General features: G+C 41.8%; 1 long non-coding RNA gene across 3 annotated transcripts in view; it reads left to right on the top strand.

Annotated features, from left to right (window-relative positions):
* LOC121073215 overlaps positions 1 to 13,672 on the top strand; it is a 342,593-nt gene that overhangs the window by 87,373 nt on the left and 241,548 nt on the right. For all 3 annotated transcript variants that reach the window (XR_005821566.1, XR_005821565.1, XR_005821567.1), the window contains one exon: positions 13,536 to 13,606. This is a non-coding gene — a long non-coding RNA (uncharacterized LOC121073215). The remainder of the gene's footprint in view (positions 1 to 13,535; positions 13,607 to 13,672) is intronic.

Here is a 13,672-nt window from a genome sequence, read left to right as displayed (position 1 = left end):
TGGACCACAGCAAGGGGTGGGCATCTATGTCAACTCTTTTAGACTTGATTCTCATATTCAGAGGGAAAAAGTAACTAGAGAAGGGGGCTCCTACATTCCTGTTTGTTTTCTGTCCTTCAGAGGCTTTGGGTAGAGTTCCTGTTCTGTCATTGTCACCGTGTCTCAAAGACTCATCAGGCAGAATTTTGGAGAAAAGGCGCTGTCTTCTTCTGTTTTAGTAGCTCCCTGGCTGGGGAGAGGAAAAATCCTGTTAGAGCCTCTCCTGATAACCCTGGTGTTGCTTGTCCCAGAGCAGGTGGGACTTTTTTAGCAGACCAGGCATTAGTGTTGTGAGTGACAAGCTCCTAAGATGGTTTGAAAACCTGGCTATAGCTTGTATGAACTTCTTTTAATTTTCAGAAAATTTACAGAAAACTGCCTGCAACTTTCTATACTGCCAGTAGCTGCACCAAGCAGTGTCCTGGGGAAGCACTTGCCCCTAGGGTGGGCTGCAGATCGCAAAAACAGCGCCTTGGCCCAGGGCAGCCAAAATGGGATCTCAGCTGGCAGAGTTGCAGGATCAAACATTGTCGGCGCAATTAAGTTATTTCACAGAGATTTCTGTCTTGGTATAATAAAAACACAGCTTTTGGAAGTGCGGACATAACCCTTCTCTTCTGCCTTCATCGTGAAGTGACGAGACAGCTTTGCTTTTACCTTTCTGATGCTGTTTCTCTGATCCAACAAAAAAAAGGAAAGGAGCTGTAGGATCCCTTGGGAGCCCAGTATTTAGCACTTACTTGGCAGGTGATATTTACCCTCTTTTGAGGGGACTAGGTGCAGTCACAGTCCAGAGTACAGGCTGGATATCTCCAACGTCAGTGACCAAGGCCTTCTCACCCAGCCTCTGCCCTCCTCACCTGCTGGTCTGTGCCAGGCAGGGCCGCTGCTGGCTGAAGGGCCTTGTACAGAAAGAGAGGGAGCAGGAGAGAGAGAAACGGTGAAAACAACCACATCAGTGCAGCAGTATTGAAGTTGCTATCGAGGCGTTTATTGGTATGCCAATTGTGCTTCAGCTTTCCAACTGCATAGCTCTCTTGTTTTTCAAACCTGCTCTTGCTTGTAATGTTTAAAAGCACACTGTGGACAAACCATTTAAAGGTGACAGTGCAAAATGCCAGCAGAAAAGTAAATGGGAAAGAAGGAGAAAAGAGAGAGTTTGTCAGGTCCGCGTTTGCTTTTTATTTTTATTTTTTTTATCATTATTCACTTTTTTCATTTGTATTTGGAGTGGAAAGTGTGTGTAATCATGTGGAAAATAAATTAAGGTGGCTCACTTGCAGGTGTTGAGGAGAGAAACACCTCATTTTCCTGAAGGAGGCTGGTGTTGCAAGATGATAAGGTAAAGCACGTTTCGAAGCTGGACCCCACTCCAGCATGTCTGGCAGCTTTTTGTAGGGCAGGGAGGGCAGAGCCCCTCCAGCCCCAGCAGCTGCTGTGGTGGCAGAAGAGCCTGGCTCTGCTTTGCCTTCTCAGTGGGCAGGTCTGCTGCAAAGCATGAAAGCAAAGGGGAGCCTTCTTCCCTTTCTGCTTGCTTTCTTTCCCTGCCTCCAAATCTTCCTGACTTATTCCTCCTCTACCTCCAGCTCAGTGGCCACCGTGCTCAGCTGGCTGCCCACGTAGTGCTCAGCTGGCGCCAGGGAAAGCTGGAGTGGGGAGAGTGCCTGACTGTGGCAATGGCCCTGGTGGCTTTTATCTACTTCATAGAAACAGAAACTGGTATTATTCAATCAGTTATCTGAACTCATAAATGGGTAATGAGTGCAACACTGTGGCTCTTGCTTAACGTTCATTTCAGAAGGCAGCCCTGCTACCACAAATGCACCAAAGGACAGAGCATTTAACGCTTGAGTAGCAGGTTCTTTGGAAGCCTTTGAAGAAATGAAAAGGAAAACCTTTTATCGCTATGCTTTTTTTTTTTTTTTTCCAAAAGCATAAAAAAGGAAGCTTATTAAATAAGAGGACTCGAGTTTAGCAGATGAACAGATGAGGGACTGAGCCATGGGCAAGTGGAGAAACAATTTCTGCCAAATGTGTTTTTTGGTATAGATCAGTCCTTTTACCTAACATATGAGATGTTTGAGGTGGCACATACCTGATATGTCATGTATAGAAACTGGGATTTGAAGCCACATTTGATTGAAAGGCTTGTCTGTTAATCCATGTTCCAGCCTGTGCTTCTGTGAAATGACTGCTACGATAAATGACAATGCTCTTTTATGCACATTTTTACTATTCCAGCTGCTTGAGTAAGCATCATGTGCAATCAGGCTTCAGCCTGGGGATTGTACCTGAGCTCAGGTTATATTTTATTTGGCCGTCCCTATCCCTTAGCTTTGTACTAAGGGTGGAACTAGTGCCTTGAGGCCACGTCCCCTCAGTTATTTATTATGGCACATAGTAATTAGGCATCTGACTTAGCACCCTTGAGCCTGTGCAAGGTATCTCTATTTTGATATATGGAGTGCAAGAAGTTAGTAGTCTCAGAATGGGGAAAAAAAGCAGAGGATATACTGAGCAGGGAATTCCAGCCAGATTTAATCAGTCATCAACCAGAGCAATAACGATCCTGGAAAGGTTTTTACTACACAGCAGGGGAGTTATGCACATTTTCTCAAAACTAAAAAGATACAATGGGAAAGACTAAGAACTTAACTTCTAAATCACCTTGGCCTATTTCTAGCTTTTGTTAGGTCAATTCATCCATTCTGGGGAATATTTCCACCCAGGTAACCTGCCCACCTATTCTTAAGCCCAATTTTGGTTTAAATTTCATGTGTTGAGTTCTGTGGGTACATCTCCTGTATTTACTTCTAATTATTTTCTTGAGTTGTCCAAAATCTCAAAAGTGGAGTGAAACAATAGAGTTGTTTCAGTCAACAATCATTTTTTATTAAATTATCAACAATCATTGATAAAAAACAATCATTTTTATTTAAAAAATATATTTTTTTTACTTTCCTTGGTATAAGAAGCATAGGAGGAATATTTCTGTTGAAAAATCACTCTGAAGGAAATGTTTCATTCAAAAAAGATATTAAATTACCTCATCTGGCTTTTAAAATAAACTGTTAGGAAGCAACATTTTGAAATGCTGTAATTGTATTTTTTTATTTTTCCTAGTCAGGGAACTGCTTTGGTTAAAACTTCCAGATAGTCTTAACCTCATTATGAATTTATGACAATAATACAATCATCTTTTTCTCATAATTCTTTTAAATCACATGGAAAAGAAAAACTTTGGCCAAAAGGTATTGAAATAACGATGGTGATTTTATAAAGAAATAGTAAATTCGTGAAGTATTCAGTGGGCATTGCTGCTGCTTGTTGCATGGTGGGTCCTTTGTTGCTCCAGTCAGAGTTGCTGGCAGTGGGAATAAGCATGGGCACAAAATGGTCGTGTGGTGACGTGGTTGAGTCTGTGCGATTTAACCTCTGCTGAATGTGTTGTAGGTTTCTTTTAGCTCTGGTGGTAGCCACACTTATCAGATGAATTGACTACAGGGATTGTTGGGGGTGCTTCTGGGGAAGGTAAACCTTTATCTCATTTGCCAAATATGAAATGAATTGTCCGGGTAGCTTTGGCTCTCTGAATCAGTGGAAATGCTGCCTGCACTGGCTTTTCCAAGTGCGCTTCTGTCTCCAGACTTGTAGCACCAGTGTTGCAGGCTTGCCTTTGGCACTGGCTGGCTGCGTGGCCTGTCTAATTAACCTCTTTGGATCTCATGCTCTTGGGCTCTAAAATGAGGATAACAACCATTATTTATCTGAAATGGGAGCTGTGCAGCTTAATGAGGCAATGTTTGTGTGGTTTTAAACTAAAAAGATGCTATAAAACTCAGAACAGTCGTTGAAAGAAGGATTGGAGGTGCCAAGTTAGTGACACGGAGTACACTTCTTGACACTGGGTGATGATCTGCCAGCGCTGCAGAAGACAAGGTGCTATCATTATCCAAAGTCCCAAGCCATCATTAATTACACATTGGCTCTCACGTCTTCTAAGATGGAGGTGACATCTCCACAACGTGCCCTCCCCTGGCCATCAGGGGGGCCCTGTGCCCCCACACTGGGCAGGAGCCGAGCCCCGGCTCTGAGGGCAGCTGTGGAGGTGTGGTGGGGCAGAGGACCCCCTGCTGCCAGCAGGAGCCATGCTCTCAGAAGAAGCCTGTGCAGCGCTGTGCCTGCTGCTGGGCTGCAGCCGGGGCCAGGAGCTGGGCTGGCAGCAGCCTTGCCAGGCCAAGGGGCACCAGCAGCGGCCAGGCTCGGCCTGTTCCCTTTCTGGCGGTCACAGTTGTGCTAGCCAGAGTGTGAGAGGGAAAGGGGCCCTGACAGCGCTAGTGGCATGGAAACTTTGCTTTACTGGTATGAAATGCTCTTCAGCCTGAATAGAAATTTTACGTAAATGCTGGGCAGGTCAAAAAGATTCACCTAGCTGTTCCATTGTGCCAGGCCTGCATTCGGGATATGTTTCTTGCTGTTTTGCAGTCAAATAGAAAAGCCAATATTCATCTTTCACGTGTCTGCCCTGGCAAAACCAAAAGGATCCTGTGCTACCCGTGCCTTTTCAGCCAGAGCAGCTGTCTCTGTGATTTCCTGTGAGGTTTAATATGCCGGTGCTGTGCTGGCTGCTTGCTGCCTTCACCTTTACCTGCTTCCTACCCAGTGTGTGGAAAGGGAGATTTTTTCCCCTCTGTGACCCAGTGTGGGCTGTATACACCTCAGCGTGGCAGCTTCAGTTCACATGGAAGTGCTGGGGCAGGGCACACTATGGTGAATGTTAAACGCTGTTTTTGTAAAGATATGTCTGATGCTCACAAATTTCAGTGCTCAGAGTCCATGGCAGCTTCTCACAGAGAGAGAAAGCATCGGCAGCAAAAATTGAGGTGTGCAGCTTAGTTGCCGTAATCCCAGCGAAGGCTGTGGTGTTAAGCTAGGAACAGGGGCAGCAGTGCTCCTGAGAGCTGCCAGGTGCCTTTGGGTGGCCGTCAGGCGCTAGCTGTGTGAGGGGATGGGGCCTGCAGGGGCTGACAGGGCCTGCAGGGGCCCCAGCCCACCCTGTGCCACGTGGAGCAGGGCTTCTCCTCTGCTCCCTGCCCAGCACAGGGCTTTCTGGCTTCTGACCCTGATCTGAAGCCAACTCAAGTAAATAAGGACATCTTAGTGGTATAATTTGAACAAAGCCTTTACCACATTTGCTTCTCAGGTTGCTCCACAATGCTCTCCACTGTAAAGTCTTAAAGCTGCAGTCTGATTCCTTGTTAAAAGCATAACAGGAAAAAGAGACTTTTTTTTTTTCCAATCCAGAGTCAAGAAGCATATAATTTCTTTCTAATTACAAATCTTATTCCATTTTCCATTTTTTAAAATATCTTTGTATGCTGAAATACCCTTAAAATGAGGCTTCTCAGCCTTCTATTTTGATCTGAAAACAACCCCTGTTCCATTATACAAATAACTGGAGATTTTTCCTTCAGGTAAGCACATAAATATTACCTAAATAAACTATGGGCATTCCTGATGAGGAAATAGTACCATACAGCTGCACCCAAATGCCAGCACGATGGCCAGCTGCAGAGCTGAGGCTTTCCGCTTGTTTTGGGTTGTTTGTTTGCAGATCAAAACCCAGAAAAAGAAGCCATATTCCTACTGCTCTGTATGTATACCACAAGCTTTCTTGCCCCCCATCACTTGTAGCTGTCACAATCTCAAGAAACTTTTTTGTGTCTTTGTGTGCTGGATGGGTCATTGAGGGCTAGGCAGGGGGAATTTTAAGCCTGACTAGCAGAGTGCCAAATTCTGGATCAGTTTATGTTAGTTGGCATAACATCTGGCAGACGATGGGTGTAATTATATCCCTCTTCTTCACATTTAACCCCCTTTTTCCTTCCCTCTGCTTTGCTCCCAGCTCTCACCAGAGCAGCACCTGTCTGGTCAGGAACTGTAATGTCTCTCCCAAATGGGGGCCTGGGTTTGTAAAGACAAAGCTAACTAAGATTTTTTTGTTGTTGTTTGTTTTCCTTTGCTGCATGCCAATGCATACAACATAGGTTTGAAAATGAAATGCGATTCTTCTCCTGCTGATAGACTGCAGGTCTCATCTGGAGAAAAAAAAAAATAATGCAAGGAAGTGGGCGTTAGCAGCAGCTTTTCATAACTGCCTTGAGGTACCAGGGAGCTGTGGGACGGCCTGTTTCAGGGTTTCGTTTTGCCACCCGTCACTGCTGTATCTTTGCATGTACCGTATAAAACAGACTAGGAGAACAAAGCCCATAGCAGACCTCATGTTTGACTCATCAGCTTTTTTTTTTTTTTTTTTTTTTTTCTCCTGTTTACAGAAAGTTTGGCCTGGATGAAAATTCTTGTCTCTAAATACCAGTAAAAATTTTCAGTTCTGCTGGTCTGGTTTGAGATTTTGAAACTATTAGAGAGTAAGGCAGTTAAGAAGCACATTTTAAAATATGTATTTAGATGTCTAGCTATTAGTTTAATCAGAAAGATGTCAGAGAAGAAATCTTCCATGAGTTAGCAGTCATATTTATTTCCTGAGCAGCTTTCACTGCAGTATTACAGAGTGTCTGAGGTGTTTTGAGATCAACATTCAAACAACGGTCCAAACCACAACGGGAAGAAATGCGTTGTTTCTTCCCCAGAATTTCTTTTCTTGGAGCCTTTGTGTTATTTATGATTTATGGTTTAGTTCTGTTCTCAGAAAATGATCTCTGTCTCTCATGATTTTTCATAGCAGATCTCCATACTTACTTTGGCTACTGGATTTGTTTATTTCAACCTGGAATTTTTAAAACAAGCTCAGGTTCTTTCAGCTATAAAGATTATGCAGACCAAGACAGAAAGACAAGAATAAAAATTAATATAGAAGGAAAAAAAAACACCTTCAGAATTTCAGATTATTTTCTTCTTTAAGCATGCCTGTTAGCTACCCTTCCTGCAGAAGTCAGTGCACCCTGTAGTAGGTTCCTAAAACACGTCAAGAAAATAAAAGGAGAGGCATTGGATGAAGAACATTTTAACTCATCCTGGTTCATGTGCAAACCACTGTGCAGAGATGGGCTCAGCTGGGCTTTGGTCACACAGCTGAAGGACATGAGAGGAGATCAGAGAAAGGGATTTTTGATCACAGCTCCTCTTTGGGCTGTGGGCTGCCCAGTGGTGCATCCCAAGGGAGGGACGGTTCTGCCAGCTGACTTGCTTGGTCAGATAAGTCATGTTTGCCTGCCTAGACAGTAGGGTTTTGTAAACACGGCTTGTTTCATTGGGATTGCTGAAGAGATGATTGCACCAGCAGATACAAGGGGCCAGTGACTTTTAGAAGGTGTTTTTCCAAGCTTTTTTTTGTACAGAGCTATTTGGCTCGATGATTGTTTTTGTTGTTGTTTTTTTTTTTTTTTCCATAAGTAATATCCTAAATTGGATATAGTCACTTTGTATGGATCCTCTGTCTGTTTCTGTGATGTATTGAAGAGAACAATCATTTTAACTGGAAAAGAGAAAATAACCATGCTAGTTAAACAACCCATTGGGGAGGACAGCAAGGATGCTATCAGGTCTCTTAGGAAAAGAAGCTGCAAACATGAGACAACCATGGGGGAGGAAGGGAGAGTGATGTAAGTGCAGATCTCCTGTCCAACCCAAGAAAAAAAGATAGGCCAAAGCCTGTGGTGCGATTAACCACCAAGTGATGAGAGGACGACAAATCCCCAGAAGATAATGATGTCCACAGAAAAGATTTCGAGGGAGAAAGTGGGAAAGGAGGTTTTGCTGGGAATAATGGCCAGATGCTGACTTTTTTTTAAAAAAAAAAAAAAAGAAATAAAGGTTAGTGCCTTTTTTTTTTCCTCTCCTAGATTATTATTGAAAAGGTTGCTTTGTCTCTTTACCTACTCAAAAGTAGGAACACATCTGGGTGCAGTAAATAAAATTGTACAAGCTTTTTTTTTTTCTTCTTTTCCTGTGGAAGCTGTTTTTTTAAACTGGCCTGTCCTTTCCCCATATTACTAAAAGCATTAAGTGACTAAGTAAATAAATGAATAATTCTGAGATGTGCAAAGCCAGAGGCTAGCTGTGTGCAGCGCACGGCTTGCCTGCTGGCCAGGACCCACACTGCTGGGCTGTGCTTGCGCTGCCTCCGTGAGCATCTGCAGAGATGTCTTTTTGCAAAGAGTCAGATCCTCGGTTCGGAGATGTGCAGTGAATTGGAATTGCAGTTTCTGGCCAGCCGTTGTTGCGTGCCTATTAGGAGGGACACAGAAATACAACAGCTGAAGAATTGCTCTTTGGCATCCTGCGAATCAGTAACCTCTGTATTCCAGCTTCATCTCTCTTTATTGCTTGCTGCCTATGTCACTTCTTTTTTTTCTTTTTCTTTTTTTCTGCTGGGGTCACTGCCATTGCTATTGTTTTGTGTGTGGCTGATGACTCGTGGGCTTTTGAAGTCATTAGTGGTTCCAATGAGCTCTAGAAACTGATAGAATAACATCATTTCTGCCTTGCTGTTCCTAGTCTCCCGTGAAAGTGAAATCTATACAGAACTTAATTACATTTTATATCTTATGTGTTGTTTTAACTGAACTAATATTTACAAATGGTTTTGACAAATATCATTGCATTTAAAGGAAGGACCCCCTCTGTGTCGTCTTCTCAAGTTACTGAAAAGAAATCAGAAGGAATGAGTTCTTTAGGAAACTTTAATTACTAGCTGATTTCATTGACCTGCTGGGTTGGTGGCATCTGCCTTCCAGTCTTTCTCAAATCATTCCTCTTGCATTTAGATGCTTAGGGATACATTAGTATCCCTAATAAGTAGCCATAATAATTACAAATGGTAATGATTAAAAATGAGGGGTTTCTGCTATAAAGAGTGTTTGCCATTCCAGCCAAAGGCAAAATACAGCCTCAAGTTTCTGTTCTCTTCTTTGTACTGAGGGGATGAGATTTGCAGACAAGTGTAGGAGGAAAGAGGCAAGCTCGAGGAAGAACGGAGGCACTTAGTGGAGTCTTTGTGAAAGCCCTGACTTGCATCCTCTGCAAGGGGAGGCTCCGGTTACTCGTTTCTGGCTGCTGCCTGAAGCAGCTTTTGAGCCGGAAAAGGCTGCAGGTATGGTTTTGTACTTTATGATTTACATTCTCCAACATAGCCTTGACCGCTGGTTTTAGGTTTCACCTTTGAGTTCCTAGTATTTTAGAGATGGTAAATGAAGTGACCACTGGTGTTTATCTAACACATACTAACAAGTTCATCTGATGTCTTCCACTTCTGTTTGAATAGCCATTTAGTGGAAAAAAGACAACTGTGCACTGGTATCAGCTAACTGTGTTTTCATAACTGAATACATCTGTCAATTAAAGCAGTCCCCAAGGCACTCCCTGAGCCCTCTCTGACCAGTCTTCTGACCCCCTTGGCTGCTGTCAGACATCTAGTTTGAGAAATTGATTTTCTTGCACTTGTCTTCAGTCTGAATCTTCAGAAAATCCAAAGGTATATCAGCCACTTTGTACTGAAGAGGGGGACCATCAGAAATCAGAGTAATTAAGTGAAGGAGACTATCCTATTCCTTTCCCAAGTGGGAAAGTGAGTTCAATAAGGCTGCTGCTTCTGATAGGAGTCGGGATATGGAGAAAATATAACCCCCTTCCCCTCCTTCAGACCTACATTTTTCATACAAACCCTAGAGAGGAGGAGGGGCGGACGCTCTGAGTTATTTCTCCTCCTTTTGCTGTCAAAGGTGAAGTGGTTGTATTACCTAGGCAGCCGGTACTGCCATGACTTCATATTTTGTAACAGAACTTGTGACTGCTGCAGCACATCTGTAATTAATTCTTCAGTAAACAATGAAGTCTGTGGCACTTGAAGCATCCTGGCTTGCCCTACTCCCTGCTGCAGGGCCCAATGCTGACACACAGCAGAAATCAAGGTTTGCTGCATGTAACAGTTGGAAGGCCCCGATTGTACAAAGTGGAATATGACTCGCAATTTAACTCTACCACTTGTTTCTCATTCTTAGTTTAATAGTAGCAGCTAAGTAGTAGCTTATTTTCTGTACTTTTTAGGAATGTAATGTCTAAATCCATTTTTAATTTGTCTGCCCTCATTGTCCCAGTTTTAGCCTCATCCCTTTTTTTTTTCTTCCTTTGTTGCCTTAATAGGCAGACAGGTAGACATTTCACTTCACAAATCCAATCTCTTGTAGCTTTGTATTAAGCTAAATCAGAAAAAAAAAATATTAAAACCAATTCTTGTTTGATAAATGAATTCATTCCTTTTCCAGGGGAAGAGAGGAGAAACCGAACCGTAATTAAACAAGTTTTCCATCTTAATGTTTCAGGGGAGATTGATGTTGTTTACATAACATGGGAACTTTCCTACCTTTGTAAGGACACAGCTGCTGTGGCCCAAGAGATGCCCTCAGTGCATTTTTGTTTAATTGGGCAATGCATCTGTTTTGGGGCATGTAAGGTGTGACGGACAAACATCTGCTGTGAGCACAACTGTCTCTGCATTAGGAATGTGCAAATAGACTTGCCCTGCTTCAACAGCTGCTGGCATCTTCTGGAAACTTTTCAATCATATTAGTGAATATTTAAAAATATTTCAGCCTTGTATATTCTATTTCCACTTATTTTCTTTTCTCAGCATCCTTTATTAGCACAGTCATTTACATAAAAATTGAGGTGCTACAGAGTTTTTCATTGGGTTTTGTTGTTGCAGACAACAAATATCACCCAGTGCTACTAGGCAGCTAAACCTTACAGTGGCCTGGCTCCAGCATCTACTTCATCACTGCTGAAATGTGTGAATCTTTCCAACAGTTCACTTTTCTTCTCTTTAAATAAAGCTTTATTGGCATATGTGGTGACAGTTATAGATAAAGTAACCTAAGAGCGTCCATTATGAAGGTGATTTTCTTCAATTATTTTTCCAGTTTCAGTGAAGTGCTGGTTTCTAATGACATTGCCATGCCTGCCCTTGACTTCCATGGGGACTAGGGGTGCAGGTGTAGCTTCTGGGGAAGAAGGAGCAGAGATGAAGGGATGCAGGGTTCCTCGTGGTATGAAGCAAAGAGGTCCAAGTGAGCAGGTGTCTCTCTTCTGTCACAGTTGATATTATTTGTATTTATCTGTTTCGTACTCTTAGGAGAAATTAGGAAAAGAAAACTCTCAGAAGGCGTATGTAGTAACAAAACAACCATGGCAGTCAAAAAGTCAGAATTTTTCCAGTTTCCCATGTACTTTTTGTATCTTTTGGTTGAGGGACAGCACTACAAGATCATCTTCAGTAAGAAAATAAATGTTTTTTCTGCTCTTTCATAGCCCCGATACCACTACCCATTTTTCTTCTGATTTGAAGGCTGTGACACTAAACTGATGAATGAGTTTGGAATAATGCAACTGAATACTTTAAATTAAGTTTGGCTTGGACAATGGGAATTTGTTTTGTTTTGTGGCATGGTTTTGAATAGTTACTAATGGTGAGGACAACAAGATGCAAAGCAATTTGAAAAATGGTGTGCCTTACCTGAAGAGAGCATTTAAAAGAAACAAGCTAGCACAGTACTGTGCTTCCTCGAACAAATCCAGCATTCAGAGAAATACTTTTCTATATGTGGGCTTACGTTTGCTGTGCTGTTTACATTCACTTAAATCCCTACCTTGTAACATTACTGTTTACAGCTAGCTGGTCTTTCTCAAATTATATTTTCAGGCTTGCAGAGAGAGAGAGAGAGTGAGAAGCGGAATTTCAGCAATCCCTACTGCTTCAATGCAATGACTACAAAAATATGTTTTATTGATCCCTCCCTAATTACCTATATACAATAAATATTTTGTTTTTATAGCTAAACCTGGTAGAAGGGCATAGGATATCTTTCTAAATGAAAGTGTTCGCTGAAGGAAATAGGTATAGTCCAATTCTAAAATATTTTCCTTCTGCAACACTTATAAAATAAAACAGCACTAACATAAAGCTCAGGGTAATTGGCCACAAAGCAACAAGGTGGTTTATGAAATGCACGCTCTCGTGTAAATAGATAGCTCACAGGTCCTGAGTGCAGTTTTCTTCCCCCTCAGAGATTCAGAGCTCACTCGCATCCACTCCCAGATCACTTCTCTCGATGGCAGAAAACAGGCTGTGGCCGGCTGCCGTACTGTCCTAACGTTGTGCCAAATGAAAGCTGCTTCCCTCTTTTTTGTTATTGCCTGGAGGACATTTGGTGGTGTAAATCAAACGTTCCTGTTTCATAGGTAAAATTCTGAGGGAATTAAAGCAGGTCTGTCTTACCTTGGGAAGTGTAAGACACAAACTGCTTCCTATACAGAGCAAATTAATTCTCTGGAATTAATTTGCATTGTGGTAGAGAATCCTTCCTTGTCAGGCTTTTTTAAGTTTTGCCATGGACAGAAGCTTTCCTTCAGCATGAACTCATGCTATCTGTCAGAGCTGAACTAAGAGTCTCTTGGTTGAGAAGCTGCATTATGCATTAAAATAAGAGGTGGAAAGGATGAGGGAAGTCCTGGCTATTTCTGACATGAGAGTAAAAAGATAATTACCTGTATACTTGTCTGAAATTCTGGAAAATGCTGATATGGTAAAGTGATATTATATGCTATGAATACTAATGATCACAAATGCTTTGCTGCTGTTTTTTGCATAGGCTATAAACTCTTGGTAATACTTGCATCATCCTTTCTAAAATATTCAGTTGACATACCAAATGTATTCCTTTTTATATTAAAATGTCATTAGGGATATCATCCTAGGACTAAAACAGATTTTCTACTGTGTAAGTGAATCTAGTGTAATGGCTTTTGGTCAGCTTGCTTGGATTTGTAGAAAATGAAGATGAAATATCTCTAACCTTTCATAGATTTTTTCCAGTTGTTAGACTGTATTTTTTAATCCCTCAATTATTTTCTCAAATAAAACAGGAAACCCTCCTATATTTTTGCTGAATAATAAAACCGTTGCCTTCACTGCCTTTCTGTGTGCTCATACATCACGTGCAGTCAAAATCCATTTTATGAAGTTCAGTCAAAACCCTTCACTTCATCTTTGAAAAATAACATAGACTTTTTTTTTTTAATCAAGCCTAGATATTAACAAAATAACAGATCAGTCTCTTTTGGAACATTTACTTGGAGCCGTTGTTCCAAAAGGCTGTTGCTTGCTCTTCCACTGATCTGTATATTTCTGAAAATAACTTGAATTAGCAACAAAATCTGGAATTGTGAGAAAATATTGGTTGAGTTTGGTTTGGTAGGTAAAATGCTACGCAGTCATGCAAAAGAAGTCCTTAATCTGTCTTGTTTGCTCTGTGATTATATCAGCGAGCAATTTCCAGTCACGTGAAAAAAGAGGGGGGTCAGCAGGTTACCCACCTGTATATGCTAAAAAGGAAACAGAACTGGAAAAGTGGGATAATTTATAAAGAAACACGTTTTCTCTGATTTGAGAAACCTATTTTTTTTTCCATTTTTCTTGTTAGTTCTGCCTTCAGAGGATGGAACTGCCAGTACAACATATGTATGCATCCTGAAATCTCAAAATCAGCGAAAGGTAAAGTTTATGACTTTTTTTTGTGTCCACTGCTTCTACCTAAATATATTTGAAGTAGGCACAGAC

Source organism: Cygnus olor, chromosome 7 (genome assembly GCF_009769625.2).
Source record: "Cygnus olor isolate bCygOlo1 chromosome 7, bCygOlo1.pri.v2, whole genome shotgun sequence".
NCBI classification, from domain to species: domain Eukaryota; kingdom Metazoa; phylum Chordata; class Aves; order Anseriformes; family Anatidae; genus Cygnus; species Cygnus olor.
The sequence above is the reverse complement of the archived record's forward strand: the minus strand, read 5'-3'. Positions and strand labels throughout refer to the sequence as shown.